This window comes from Macrobrachium nipponense, chromosome 2, assembly GCF_015104395.2.
Source record: "Macrobrachium nipponense isolate FS-2020 chromosome 2, ASM1510439v2, whole genome shotgun sequence".
NCBI classification, from domain to species: Eukaryota; Metazoa; Arthropoda; class Malacostraca; order Decapoda; family Palaemonidae; genus Macrobrachium; species Macrobrachium nipponense.
In genome coordinates this window covers 82987715-83001012 of record NC_087201.1, presented here as the reverse complement: position 1 = coordinate 83001012, position 13298 = coordinate 82987715, and the positions used below count along the sequence as shown (strand labels likewise).

At 37.6% G+C, this 13298-nt stretch overlaps 1 protein-coding gene across 3 annotated transcripts in view; it reads right to left on the bottom strand.

Moving 5' to 3' along the window:
* Nucleotides 1–13298, bottom strand: part of LOC135220726 (transmembrane protease serine 11D-like) — a 496130-nt gene that overhangs the window by 88950 nt on the left and 393882 nt on the right. Inside the window, exon 1 of one of the 3 annotated variants that reach the window (XM_064258156.1) lies at nucleotides 9261–9827. The exons of the other annotated variants lie outside the window; for them this stretch is intronic. The gene's annotated coding sequence lies outside the window, so the exon portion shown is untranslated. Of the gene's footprint in view, nucleotides 1–9260; nucleotides 9828–13298 lie in introns of those variants that run through there. 3 annotated transcript variants of the gene reach the window in all.

The window sequence follows — 13298 nt, the reverse complement described above, 5'->3', positions numbered from 1 at the left end:
ATTTTTTCCCAATCAGTAATCAACGTAACATATCATGTGTTGGCATTCAAAACTTTATTATCTTCAACGAATGTTTATGATAAAGATAACAAAAATGAAAGTATGTAAACTCCACGTAACAGGCACTACAGGTGATGACATAATGTCTTCGCACTGTCATATGAAAATGAAAATGCAAAACAAGTACTGTATCGAGCAACCCAGCTTAAGCAGCACTGAAATATGATGAAAGTCGTTTCATGTTACAGGAAGCGTATATATAAGATCTGGTCAGTATCGCACGACACTCGTACTGTAGCATGTGACATATCGTAATGAGTGACGTCATCAAATGAAGCCATGTTGAGTCATTGACCCAGGGCGTACTCCTAGATTAATGCGGCAGTTTAAACATTATTAGAAAATAATTCAGGATTTATGTCTTTAAAAAAGTTATTCAGTTTCCAATACTGAGATTAACCCTTGAGCACTTACAGTACATCTATGGTTCCACCAAGAAGTGGACGGCACAATGCCAAGCTTGTATGGAACTGTCAAAAAACTTAAAATTTTAAATATCACCGTATCACCACAAGTATTAGTTAAAAATGGAGCTATAATGATTAAAAGAGTGAAGCTCCTTACTATGAAACAATTAATTTTCCTTTAGCAAAGAGCCGGGGAGGGTTTCCATATACAAGACTGGTCTTCGTAACAATTCTCCTACCACTACTGAGTCACATAACAACTTCCACTGTTTCAATTACCTATAAATTAAGTGCAGTTGTATAAGATGTCACGCCCTTAGTGTTAGGTGACTCAAGAATGTATCCAAGGACGTTCCAACGTCTTTGAACACATACTGGAAACATTCAATTATATTTGAATACAGGAATGGCTGATGCAGACCTAATCTTGCAGTTTAAGATTAAATCATAGATTAACATTTCCTACGTCTAGAATACGAAGGAAATTGCATTCTCCATTCGAAGGACAACAGGATAAAGTAATGAATGCCTTTGCCCTTACACACCTCAGGCCCGATGGTAAGGGAAGAGGGGACGTGTTCCTTGATCCTCAGAACAGTGAATTCCTACGCTGGGTAAAAACTATGAAGGAATTATTAGTGAAATGAAATGTGATGTTACTGCCAACCACACCACATAGACTACACACAAACGAAGGTTAAGAGAAAGGTAAATGAAGTTACAGCAAATAACGAAATGCTTCGTCATAATAGAGTGGATATCACTCAATAAAATAAAGGCAAATTCTGTACAGTTTTCAACATTTAATAAATAAAGAAAAATGCGTCCCACTTGACCTATGCAGTGAATTTACGTATCTCGTCATTACTCAACTGTAAGGGGTTAAGGTGGGGTAGGGAAGGGAAGGTTGATGGGCTAGCAATCTTACCCCAAGGTCTTGCTGAGAACCTGAAGGTTCTAAAGCAAAGCCAGCTAAAGGAGAAAGGCATATGGTCAATATACATAAATGAATATATCAGGTCACCCTTAATCACTCAGGAATTCGACAACGGAGGAGGTACGCTGCACAACTTCGATACTGCTGCCTTAACAAGTGCTAATCATCTGGGATAAGAACTTCTGCAGGAGGGTAGTGGGCCCCTTGGTGGGAATATATGTCATAAACTGCAGATAAGCCTATTCTGTGGCCACTGGCAACCACATTTACACTCTAGTGGTTTTCCAGGAAAGACTGTAACACTCATTGTTCTGGTTGGTGAGTAACAGTAATATTTGAGGCGAAAATAAAGTTGAAAAACCGTGATACGTAGGGATAGATGAAGTGGTAAAGGTGGGTGAATGTTGAAGGAATGATTAATGTGTTTCGAAATGGTATGTTCAAGTGGAAAGAATGTGGCCGACAGTTTTGGTGAAACGATTGTGTAATTCTAAATTAAATTTCAGACGAGAGGAGTAGCCAACTTAGAGGGGATAGATGGAGCAACAGAGTAATAAAAAGACGGGGCTCAATATTCAGGAAACGCAAGAGCGCTTGTAAGGCAGAGGTCAAAGGTGCAGTAGGTGTTGGGGAATTCATCGAGGAGCTGACGAGTCTTTTGGTGTGGGTGCATCAAGAAGCTAATGTGACGCCAGTTTTCTACAAATTGGAGTATGAATATGGCAAAACTGTCAATATATATATATATTATATATATATATATATATATATATATATATATATATAGATATATATATATATATATATATATATATATAATATTAATATTAAATTCCAAAAGCATAATACTCCTTTCCATCTTGGGTAACGCCGGCATCAAAAAATACATTTAATGTAAAAAACTTATGATATACCAAACTCTAACGATCAAGAAGACTTTTCCTGGTAGAACATATTCTTCACGTCTATACCTGAACACATACACAATGGAGCCTCCGTGGGTAGGCCTATAACCCACCGACTGCCCTTATCAATTACCAATAATGGCTGCTAAAAGATTGAAACCACAATCTTCAGCTCCTTTGCCTGTGGCCAAGAACTCTTCTCGAACCGAGGCCCTATGACCATTAGGCCTATTATGTCTGCTTAAATAAGATTATTAAAAAAGGGGAAGCTGACATCGATCAATAATCCTACTCATCCGAGAAGAGAGTTAAAAGAAGGCATCTGACGTGATACCATAACAGGTGATGGAACGCCCGATAAGACCCAAGGTCCCGAGACCCTGGTCGTCGTCGTCTTCTATGGAGACTTAGGGAGAAGACTATGTCCCTCTTTCGGTGGCACATACACCGACATGATAGCCGACAGGTAGACATCCAGCGACACAGGTACAATGGGGAGGAACGTGACCGTTAGAGACAGATCAAAGAAGCCGAGTTTTGTATTTCCAGTCGAGGCCTCCTTCCAGTGGTGACCATCGCCAGGCCTTCCTTCTTTCCTTCCCGCCAAGAATTCGAGAGAGAGAGAGAGAGAGAGAGGAGAGAGAGAGAGAGAGAGAGAGAGAATGATTGTTCCATATCCAAAACTCTCTCTCTCTCTCTCTCTCTCTCTCTCTCTCTCTCTCTCTCTCTCTCTCTCTCTCTCTAAAGTCTATAAATGTATATCAAATTCTCGAGAAGTTAACGAGTTATTTGTGGTTTAATTTGAAAAAAGTTTTCTTCCGTGGAATGGTATATACATCGAGCTACAAATGTCCTTTAATATCAAATTCACTTTAACCGAAGGAGAATTTTTTAGTTGAAAATAATTTCCTCCTCTCATGGGTTCAAACCAGCGCCCACAGGACAGAGGAGAAATCAGGACTTCAGTGAGGTTTATCGACTCTGCCAACAAGTCAGGTATAAGTTGATACCTCACTTGTTGTCAAGAGTCGATAACGTCACTGAAGTCCTGATTTGTTCTTTGGGCACTGGTTCGAACCCATGAGAGAACAAAATTATCAACAACAAAAAAATCCCCTTCATTTAACATATATAAAAATATATTAATTCCGAAGTAGAGCGAGTTGGATATTAAAGGGCATTTGTAGCTCGATTTACGTATATGAATCACGGTGATGTGATAAAAATTCACACACACACACACACACATATATATATATATATTATTTTGTTGTGAAACAAATTTATTTCAATTGGTTCCAATTATTACTCGTTGCCTCATCCATTCTGTAGCATCCGCAGTTGTATCCATGCTTCTTGTTTATGAACTCGCAGGATGGATTATGTTTTAAAAAAAAAAAAAAGAGAGAAAAAAAAAAAGGAAGGGGTGGAGAGAAACACAAGGAGGCATGGTACTGTCCATCGCCTACCCTCCTCACAAGTGTCCCGTTTCCGAAGAATATTATATATATATATATATATATATAGATATATATATATATATATATATATATGTGTGTGGAACAAAATTATTTCAATTGGTTCCACCACGCCACGGCAAATACTTTTCAAACAAAGCCAAAGAAACCTATAACAATTTATCAAAGAGAATTATATACATGTGCACCTAGTCAGGCCAGGATTAACCTTTAAATTCTCGGCAAGTCTTTAGATAAGCTGCTAATTCTTAAGCTCTTTCCGTTATAGATCCACCCACCTAGGTCGGCTAACTATCAGGTACTACGTACCAACTTGAGTCAACCTAGGGAAAACCCATTTCTTCGGAAACGGGACACTTGCTGGGAGGGAAGGCGATGGACAGCACCTTGGACTCCTTGCAGCCAACCTTTTTTTTTTTTTTTTAATACATACATACATGCATTCCATCCTGCGAGTTCATAAACAAAAAGCATGGATACAACCGCGCATGCTACAGATAACGGATGAGACAATAAATAATAATTTGAACAGACTGAGATAAAAAATTTGTATTACAACGAAATAAAAAATTGTTATAAAACAATTTGAAAAAATTACTTAGAAGCAAAAAGAACGAAAGTAAGTGCATCCCACCCAAAATTGGCCGAAATAACGCTACTTTTGTAAATCATGTCAGGACAACGATTTTTATAACACTGTGTTCCATTTGGACTCGTGATTATTTCACAGGTCTTGCTGCTGCTAAATTTCTACTACAGGGTATATATAACGCAATTTGGACATCAAATGTTATTTTAATTAAAGCAATTTCCCAAATCCCCAAAAAGGTAGTTATGCCATCAGTAAAACTATGGGTTAGACTTGAAAGAAAAATATCATAACCATTCCACTTATTCGGCGTTTGTGCTACTTTTAATCAAATACAGTACACACGGATATAATTAGACAACCACATTTGTCATTTAATTAGACCACATTACGAAACCCACGACAGAATAAGCAAGCAGGCAGCTCTTCCCTGACGCATGAAAATTATTACAGGCAGCAGAAATATTTCACAGGAAGGTCATCAACGGTCATCAACAATCATAATCTTAACAATTGGCCTTGCAAATCGCCAGAGGGGGAGAAGTTCTAAAGATGTGCAAAAGGAAACGAACAATAGAGAATAATAACAACGATTACCGTCGCATTTTTGCACGCGGCCCCATATCATCATGCCGCGATTTTTGTCGCGGAGCTTCCAATGTTAAGTGTCGGGGTCTCTGAGCTTTCTCTCGCCTAGATTCTAGTAAGAAGCTGTCATTTGCGGTGATGTGGAGTGTCAATTCTGTCAATGACAGAGTACATTTTATTGTAAGTAATTATATTAGTATATAATGATAAAAAAAGACACATTGTAATGAATACTACACGCCTGGGCAAGTCAAAGGATGCGTTTCTCTTTTGACACAACAGTCAAAGTTCATTTTTGCTGCTCAACCATCTAATTCATCATCCAATACTACATACCGCATATTTCATTTATGAAGTGCACTGACGACCTATCCATCATAATAACAGGAATTATGGACAAGATTACAAAGTCTCTGAAAATCCTCGTTTCTTATGACTGGTGCACTGAATCCCACAGTATACACAGCCACGGTCTAGGTTTTTGAATGGTAATCACGGAGGGTTGAAGCCAGAAAGGTAGGAAGAAGTGGGGGACGTGCACAACAATAGTGCGGGAGAAGTGAAATAAAATGGCAAACACGTCAGACATTGCTCATTTCAGATAAGTACAACTGAAGTAAAACGGCCAAATGATTTTAAACACAAATCAATATTCTAAGGTGATCTACTTCAGCAAAAAATAACTGAAGAGGATAGGTTGGTATATAATTGGTAGAAGATCTTTTACAGGTATGTTACCGAAAACAGGTACGCAGTGCGTCGGCGCCTCCAACTTGACACAGCACAATGACAAAAGAGAAATTTAATCTCACAATATATTTGAACATGAGTAAGATTAGGAATTCCAATGTAAATCAGGAAGATGGAACAATGAATGTTAACATGGGTTAATTATACAAATGAAGTTACTTATTTGCATTAGTATTTAAAAAAAAGCTCAAGTTGAGATGAACTGTTTGTGAGCTGTACGAGGCACTGGATAGTATTACGAGGCATAGAAATGTGAAAAAAGGTAGAGCTAATAAAAAATGCTAGCTTATGTGAAAGTATGGATAAAACAGTTGCGAAACCGTTCTATAATATGGAAAGAACGAGAGATTGATACGGTGTTACAACTGTATAATTCATTCGAGTTGATATGAACGATAAGAACAAAGTACTGTTTGATGGTATATAAGAGGACGAGTACGGGATTGAGTCAAAGATATAGAGCTAAACTTAAATGCTTCTTGTGTAGGTAAATGAAGAGGCTAATATTTTTTTTTTTTAATTTCCACAATTAAACAATTTAGCACGAACGTGTCATTTCTATATCCCTTGAAACAACTGAAGCAGGTTTTCTGACGGGTGAGTGAATTAAAGTGATGCTTATATTGGAACTGCTGTAATTTACAATACAAAATCAACCAATTACTTATTCACATGAATCTTAAAATACTTAACAACTTAAAAAATCTACACGTTGCAAGATCATTTACAATAAAGGGTTATAAAACATATTCTCAGGATTTTCATAATGAGAGAATATTTTGCAATGGATCTAACTGGGACATATACGTCACGCTAATCGTAATAAAACCATAATATAGTGATACCTCATGAGAGAGATCCATATAAAGCCAAAGGTTATGGGCTACTTACAAGCGTCCGAATCGGTACAAACACTGGGTTTCAATATTTCACTCTATGGTGCAAGTTACGGTCAATGCATGATCTAGAAAGCTTCCAAGTGATTAGCAGTCGGATTAACCAACCACTGTCAAAGAGAGAGAGAGAGAGAGAGAGAGAGAGAAACCATGTCTAATGCTTGGTGGCAAAAGAGATAGAGATTTCATAAAACGTTACAACTTCGATCTTGATGTGGCTACTGACTACCCTCGAGCCTTTCCCGTAGAACTCCACTATCATCAACAACTTGTTTCCTGAATTTACTGTGACATGAGAACAGTAGCTTTGTCCCGTGCAATTAATCTCTCTTCTCAGGTCTACCAGCCAATAACCCCAATAGGTTCGGTCGGGATCTCATATTAACTAACGCCATCGAAACCATGAGTGCGGTCAGGTTTTTCCAATTAGTTCCCAAGGCACGTCTGGTGTGAATATCACTGTCACTTACCACCACACGAGGAATACATTATGCGAGCATTCTTTCGTACCCGTCCAGGTAAAAGGGAAGAAGAAATAAAAGTCAAGTTGATGAACAATTAACTTACTGTGTTCGCTTATTTGTTCCTGTTAGCTTCGGGCATTCATATTTAAGGTAGTTCCTCCTCGATAGATTTGGATCAAAGGAAATTTCGTTACAATAATGAACCTTGGCCTCCCTCGTTTCGATGCCCCTCCCCAGTGGTGTCGCTATGGCCCACCCCACCCCCAGTCAGATGCGTTGCCCCCACACCCCCCCTGGCCCCCTCAGTTGAAATTCCCTTTGTAGCTAAACTTTAACCCTCTGGGAGTCAAAATCAGATATTCTCGTACTTACCGATTTTTTTTTTTTTTTTTAACAACTGACACGTGCTGCTGATGATTATGTGGATCGAATTTAATCCATTTACATGTCATTGCAATGTTTTAGCTGGGAAAGTATTTGAAACATTTTTAGTTTATTTACAGTTGATATATATATATATCTGATGGATATATATATATATATATATATATATAGTATATATCTATATATATATATATATCTAATGACATGATTTTGCTTCTCGTTACCTTTAGAACTTATACAGAGCTGAAAAATGAATGGATATTTGATATAGTTTTAGGATTTTAGCACAAATGACATGTTTGTTCATGACGTTTTGATCAAAGTTATTGTTATCAACTTATATATAGATATGAAGTGATTGAAGCTATGATTACAGTTTTGAATAAGTACAATGCAATTTGCTACTGCTGCTCAAGAGTTAATTTCCAGGGAGAGGAGAGGAAGAAGAGGGCACAGGATAGTTTGAGATTTTGGAGAGCCATAAGTCTTTTGTGTTATTGAGGATATGCATAGAAATTAGGTTAACGTTGAATATAAGGTTGTGAGGAAAATGACATTACAGCATTTGATACGTATGCATATAGTAAGAATTGAAAATTAAATTAAAATTGAGCTCTGTAATTTCAAATACAGGTTTACTCATTACTAATTCTGTTATTTCCCTTCATTCACATGGATGCGGGGGCCAACTGCCCCACCCACCCCCCGACTCAACTTGGCCCCCTGACCCCTCAAGCCCCAAGAAGTAACAGCATGTTTTCTTTTTTAAATGTGCAATCATAAATATATGAATTTTTTCGGAAATGTTTTTTTATCCTTGTCTGTCTACTAGCTACCAGTGATAATGAGATAAACAAACAGTAGTGGGAGAACATAATTTTTGCTAAAATACCTTGCTCCTGTGGCTTCAAAAACACATAAAAATAACTAAAATTTTGAATAAAAAAGTTAATTAGGCTGAAAAAGAAACTGAGTAAAGAGGGTCTGAAAGGCGTAACAGGAGGAAAACCTTCCAGTTGCAGAGGTGGAAAATAAGTTGGAAGAAAGAGAATATGAACAGACGCACAATAAAATGAATAAAAAGGGTTGAAGCTAGGGGCCTAAGGTCTGCAAGGAACCATATATAAAAGTAATGCCTACAGCGCACCGTATGAGGTACACTGACGGCACTAACACCAGACGGGACTTACTTTTGAAATTCTATCATTCATACTCATTAAAAAATAAGGTTATGGCCACCATGTTTCGCTTGAATAATCCTTGAATATTTTAAAAACCGTAGCTGCACTAGAAATTCGACAACCAATCGTATACCTAAGTTGAAGCGTCATCCAACTCTCTCATTAATCTCCGCTGCTGTCGGACTATGGGTCCGACAGCATCATCCAGTCTCGTAATCCTTTAAGACTTTAACGCCCCTATTCTCTCCTTTTTGATGAACTGCTAAATAATTATGAGATTCAAACAAGTACCCTAACGCTTTCCAGAATGAGCTTAGGCCTACAAAGTGGTGATCGTTAAATTCACAGCGATAATTTCAAACTAGTAAAGATTTCTAATAGGCCTACAAGCAATTAAATAAAACCTCATCTGGGAAGCGTTAAAGTATTGACCTTATTTAAACTACTTAAACTTCGCCAAACCTAATTAGGCTACCCTAACCCCATCCATCAGTTACAGTACTTTGATGCACTTGCTCTCAACCCCACGCTCCCACCACTGAAAGCATTCAACCCTTTAACATTAAAAAATTACTGCCTCATAGGAATTTAAATGAAAAACCACATTTATAAACTACTTACATGATTTTCTTACACTGTTCCGAGAGCAAGTAATATAATCATGTTACTCCTCGATGTGTTTCATCATGGCTTGATTCATGTGTACGTAATTCCTCTCGTCCGCCTACTGCATAGGCCTACAGCACTTCGAGTTTTCCATGGTGCAAAAATATACAACTTGTTCTTACAACCCGTAATGTATAATAAAACTCAGCACAGTATAATTCTGCGATTGGTATAAAGTTCAACTAGCCTAGTACTTTTATTATTAAACACTGTATTTCTGGGCTATATACCGGAACTTCTTCACCCAATCACGAACAGAACTGTAAACAATACACAACTTTAGTCACAGCACTAAAAAGAGTTGCAATCCACGTGTCCAAAAGCAACAAGTCACTGAACAAGTGGTTGAATGAAACGCGCCACCACGGACCGCCAACCTGATTGAGTGCTCGCTAGCGACTGGTTGCTGGTTGCTTCGGCTTCGGTCGGTTTCGTTTCGGCGGGGGAGGGAACAGGGGGCGGAGACAAGCATTTGACTGCCGCCGCTGCTGCTGGTGATGGTGGTGGTGCTGCCGTTTGGGTTTGCTACTTTGCTGTTCAGTGGAACCTCCGTGAGCCGCTACTACCTGGTTTTGGTCCTCGACTCAGACGTCCAACGAGGCCTACGAAGCCTATGCACAGAAATTGTGAACGATAGTCTCATGTGTTGACTATTTCTAAATTGAATATAAGCTGATGCACAGTGCACTATTCGACATTTTTATTCATGTAAAAATACGTACGTGGCAAGATATCAGACGCCAGTTTCTCATAATTAATTGTGAGTTTGAGTATAATGCACAGTTAAGTGTAGGAAAATGAATTCGATTTGGGTGCTGAGATATTTAAATAATGATATTTATCTTATCTCCAAATCTCCTTCAACAGCCACCTTTGCATTATGAACACTTTTCCTCTCTTAATGACAAGCATACTTGTAAATTTCTCATAAAATAACCGACTTTGCAAGAGCATCCAAATTTTCCTGGATTATTGATTGTAATTCAAATAACATTTCACATCCTTCTAAAAGCATATTCGCTAATTTGACGATATGAGAGAGAGAGAGTAAACCTATAGTCACTTTCGTTTTTCCTGGAAAACCCTTGGTCATTTCCCTCAATTTTAAAGATTACTACTGCTACTACAGCGGTGGTCTGAGCTTCCTCGGAACATCCTGTCAACTTCCTGTCCACCATTGTACCTCACTCCGGGGAAAACAAGAAGAAGAGGAAGACAATAATAAGAGACACTTCCGCGCCTGTCAACGTGGGCCGGCTTCCATTAGCTGAGATGGATAATACGTCACAAAAAATGTTTTCTCGATTAATTTTTAGAAAATTCGTTTGAAAATACGCTTTTCGGGTACTTGATTATGTCAGACTAATATTGAAGCATAATTTCAAGGTCTTAGACGTACATTTCAACGCTGTTTCATCAGAATAGCTCAGCGGAAATCATTAGAGCCAATGACCGCACTTGTAAGACATCGGTGTTTAAAAGGACGCGCTGACACGAGGATAAGTTATGGAATTTTTAAGGTAAATTTTATCATAGGACGTGCAAACCAGAAAGACTGAAACACAAGGAAAGTGGATTACGTACCAAAGTGGAAGAAAAACACTTAAAAATGGTTTTTTTTTTTTTTTTTTTTTTTTACTGAAAGATTCATTTTTCCAAGAGGCGGGTGACAGGTAATGCACAACTCATCCTGCCCTAACCTACTATAAAGATTTAATGTCAAATTCAATACGCCCTAGGAATAACTTGCACTCAAAACGAATATAAAAGATTAGTGCTTCCCTCTCGCCCAGGATTCGAACCTGGACTACTCGACTATATATATATATATATATATATATATATATATATATATATATATATATATATATATATATATATATATATATGTGTGTGTGTGTGTGTGTGTGTGTGTGTGTGTAAATTAAGACGGTTTCCATAACGGACGACTCCATAGTAACAACAACGTAATGTTACTATCACATTCCTACTAAACCTGCTGCACTCGGGATGAACCTAAGCGGAAGGCTCATCAGCAGCTTATCGAAAATCCAACACACACACACACACGCTACATCATTTACATGTATATTTCCCGAACTCTCTCACCTCCTAAATTAGGCCTAGATCTTCCAATACCACAGTGCACTGAAGGCTTTACTGAAGGTTCTTTGCTTTGACCCTTCGGGCCCTGGCTGCAACCCTTTTCATTCCTTTTACTCTGTTCATCTTACTTTTCTCGCTCTCTTAACATTTGTTTCACAGTGCAACTGCTTTGAGGTTTTCCTCCTGTTTCACCTTTCAAACCTTCTCTACTCTCTAGTTCCCTTTCAGCGACGTTTCATGGGCTTTCCTCTCCTGCTCTCCCCTGGCACCTCCGATTTATAAATGTTTCAGTATCCTGTGGTTTTCCTTTTTTTTTTTTTTCTACAGGATCAAGACATTTTAAACACTTTGATCCATGTTTTCGCAGACTCTAAGCCTTTTACTTGTCACATATCCCCATATTCATCACCTTTCTGTTTACCTTAACCCACACATATGGTACGCAAATAATGCTTCTCTACAGCGTTATAACTTGCATTCAACATCAACACTCCTTTTATGGAGAGTTGGCTAACCCATACCTTCGTACATGTCCAATTAGGTTTTTGAACAGGACATTCCAGTCCGCTTCCACATCTTCACACGAACGCTAAATTTTCTACCGGTGACAACTTGGACAGATGAAATTGAAGATACATTTTTCGATTTGTCGTTAAACCAATAAAATATTGTATTATTATTTTTTTGGCAACTACGAGAAGAGGTAGCAATTATTTATAGTGGCATTTTTATTTTTGTTGTTTTGATAATCTAGCACAGAACTGAAAGAATGTATGATGATGACATATCTGATGAATGCATGAATATTTTACGGTGACGCAATAAAGGTTGTTGTTAACCTGCATTATATAGTACACTGTCTGCCTAAAGCATAGAAAGTTACCTCACGTGCCACTATCGATAACATTGCAAATCACTTTCAAACGTGATATATGCAAATGTAAATGTAACTAGCAGTAAATGAAAGAATAAGATTTCATCAACCCTTTAAGAATTTTTGGGGAATGTGTTTTCTGGCTTGGGGTTGGCAGGAATACAATTTGCATGCAACTTCAAGCATCTTGAATGAGAGTACAGACAGCCTGAAGGCTGCAGACAATTCTCTCATCTACCAGCAAGTTATATACGTAGACATCCACATATATTACGTTAAAGAGGACTTATAATGTCACATATTGTATATGTAAGAATCAAGCTAAGACGAAGAAGAATCTCTCTCTCTCTCTCTCTCTCTCTCTCTCTCTCTCATATATATATATATATATATATATATATATATATATATATATATATATATATATATATATATATATATATATATATATATATATATATATATATCTAAAATTCTGCTCAGGTTTTTGAGCACCCGAGAGAGAGAGAGAGGAGAGAGAGAGAGAGAGAGAGAGAGAGAGAGTCCAAATGATAAGGAAAATGTTTCTAAAGTTTGTTGTAAGTTAGGTGTGTCCAGAGTACAGCCCACACCTGATCATCATATTTAGAGATGGCACACTATAATTTGTGAATCATTGCACAAGAATTTTTCTTACTTATATAAGTTCATCAGAATTCGACTCGTAGCCTTACCTAGATACGAAGTTTACGACTGAATAATTTTTGTTGCCAAGCAAGCGAAGCGACAACGGATAAGAACCTCAAAAGTTATGCGAGAGAAATTCAAATATCTTTGAATGCAAGCCATGTTTAAAAGGCTTCAGAAAGCCTTCCATACTTAATAAATCAGAATTGATGCAAACTTTTTTTCCCAAAGACAAGACTAAGCAATATGTTTAATTATTCTGTATAATTTGTTTCACGCTGAATGTGTTTAAAACTTTGTTATTTTTTTATAATTACACTTGGGTACTCGCTTCATGGAAGCTCAGT